Source organism: Mus caroli, unplaced genomic scaffold (assembly GCF_978045245.1).
Source record: "Mus caroli unplaced genomic scaffold, Mus_caroli_1 scaffold_11, whole genome shotgun sequence".
Taxonomy (NCBI): Eukaryota; Metazoa; Chordata; class Mammalia; order Rodentia; family Muridae; genus Mus; species Mus caroli.
Window position 1 is genome coordinate 49160299 of NW_028227266.1, and position 2708 is coordinate 49163006.

The following is a 2708-nucleotide window of genomic DNA, read 5'->3' on the forward strand; positions in this document are numbered from 1 at the left end:
AAATTATATTCTTTGAACTTGTGCAAGTGTGCTGATAGTTTGTTCTGGAGGAATTTTCTTTTCCCAGGTTTAAGAAAAACCCCGTAATAAACTTGATCCCCGTGTGTGACAGACATCCTCTAGTGTTTCCTGTGACATCCTCCCAGGAGCACTTTCTGTTCAAATACTTCCTCCAAGAGCAATGCTCATGTGGGGCTTTGTAGGCACTGTGATATTTTTGTTATACTACAATATTTGAATGACAGTTGGGCTTGCTTTAAAGAGACAGGTTCAGGGTGCAGGAGATGTCAGTTCCTACCAATGCTCTGCTGATCACTGGCTGTGTTCCCTTAATACATGGCAGGTTCATATTAATATTTTACAAATATTTCCTTGCTGTCTGAATCTATAATTTCACTGTGAGGCAGAACACTGCCACAGCAAGTTGCTATTTTGGTTGCTTTGTGGAGCTCATTATGCTGGGTCTGTGGCAAGACAAATAAAAAAAAAATCTTAATTCATGGTGTTGGAATAGGACAACCAAAATGTGAGCAATGCTATAGGAAGGGCCTTCTGTTGCTCCTGAGGACTCTGTGACATCTGGAGAACCAGTTCATTTCATAAACTCAGAAACCGAGATGAGAACAGTTGCATGGCATATTTGAGGGGACACAGCCAGTGATCAGTAGAGCACTGGTGGGAACTCACATCCCCTGCAGGCAAGCCAGTCCCGGTGGGAGGACACTTCCCAGTAAAGCCCAAGGCTCTGTGACACCTCCACCTGCTCTGCTAGTCCAGGTTGTGGTATGTCGTCCCTGCAGCAGGTCAGCAAGTCCCTTCCTTCATCATGGTTTGGAATGAGGGCTGATAATCTATCTAGGAGTGAGGCTTCTCTGTTGGATTATTGTATTGTGTGACCCGTGTTTCTCCTCAAGACCTCCCCTCAAGCAGACCATCCATTAGAGGTGTAAAAGGTGAAGTTTTACTGGGGGTTTAGCATACTCTCTGTCTTACATAGGCACAAAGATAAAACCTCCATGAGGTGTCTATACCGTCATGTGGCAGTTACACATGATGTAAACAACGGGCATAGTGCCCTAGGAACAGAGAGAAGGGGACTGATCATTTCTAGGCCAGGAAGTTCAAGGGGTGAGTCACAAAATTGTTTTGCCTGCCATGGCGCTATTGGTAGGACCTTGATGAAAGAAGTGTGTGTGGGGGGGGTGGGGGGGCTGTTTTCTTCAGATGGGGAAGACAGGGAGAGAGCACCAGCAGGTGAGACCAGTAAGTTAAAAAAAAGGCCGGACATAGTGGCATACGCCTTTAATCCTAGCACTTGGGAGGCAGAGGCAGGCGGATTTCTGAGTTCGAGGCCAGCCTGCTATACAGTGTGAGTTCCAGGACAGCAGGACAGCCAGGGCTACACAGAGAAACCCTGTCTCGAAAAAAAAACCAAAAACAAACAACAACAACAACAACAAAAAAAACAACCAACCAACCAAAAAAAGCTTGTAACTGGCTCACTGTGAAAGGTTTTAGTGTCTCAGCTCTGTGGCTAAAGGAAGAAAGAAGGCTTTTTTCTGATGTACTGGAGTGTGAACCTCAGACTTACCCATTCCAGTCAAGTGCTACCTTACTGAGCTATAGTCCTTTAGGGCAAGGCTTTTAACCCTGGAGAATGCAGGATCAGACCCAGAATGCATTAGATCACTCTGAGGCACCATGGAAGGCAAACCAGCAAGGTCTCTGGACTACCCGGGGGTATAACCATATGATGTTGACCTGAGAGTAACTGGGTCACTGGGATGGAGCCTATGAGTCTGTTTCAGATACACAGTGGCAGAATGTAGCCCCATACTGTATGTACTGCAGATGGCGAATCCATTACTCTTTCTTTGAGAGGCTTTCCATTAGCCGTGTTGGGGTCCTAGGAAATAAGCTGGTATTCCGAAATCCATTAAGTCACCTTTGGGAAATCAGCTTCAGTTAAGAAGCCTGAGTGTCTCTGTTTCTTCTTTGAGTGAGTCGGTTCCCCCTTTCTGTGTACATAACCAACCGTCTGAAACAGGGACCCCTATATTTAAACAATATTACATGCCGCCATTTTGCCAGGGACTGGGGCCAGGGGAGGAGCCGTTACATTTGAAAGTGGAATAAACAGAAAAGCAACACCGAGAACGAGGAGGCTGGTTAGTGAGGCTTGAAGTGAGGGCAGGTGTTTCCTCCCATGGTGAGAATAGTGACCCCTGGGAATCGCATTTCCCGTCGAGCTGGGACCTATGGTAAGGTCAGTCCTGTAAATGGCCTGCTAGTGTGGAACTGTATGTGAGTGCCAGAGAAAGCTCGGTGCTGTCTGTATTATCCTTTGAACCCCTCATTGCTCAAGGAGCGCTGATCCTTGACCTCATGGTCCACCCTTTGTGTTCCTACAGACTCTCACCCTCTTCCTATGTGCCATAACACCGTGGCTGTGTGCAAATGGCCGTGGCCTCCTGTGCTGTATGGTGGTTAGTCCCAATTGGCTGGCTCTGTGTCTCAAGCATTCTCCAGCCAGTGGGGGCCTTGGGGGTGCACACAGTGGGTTGACAGGCAGTAGTATTGCTGAAGAAAAAAAGTACAGCTCTGCCTGAGGTAGGAGGATGTGATGACGTGGCCCCTCTCAGCGGGAACTCGGGCCTTTAAAAAGCTGAAGAAACAGCCTCAGAGTAAACTGTGGTTCCACGGGAGGA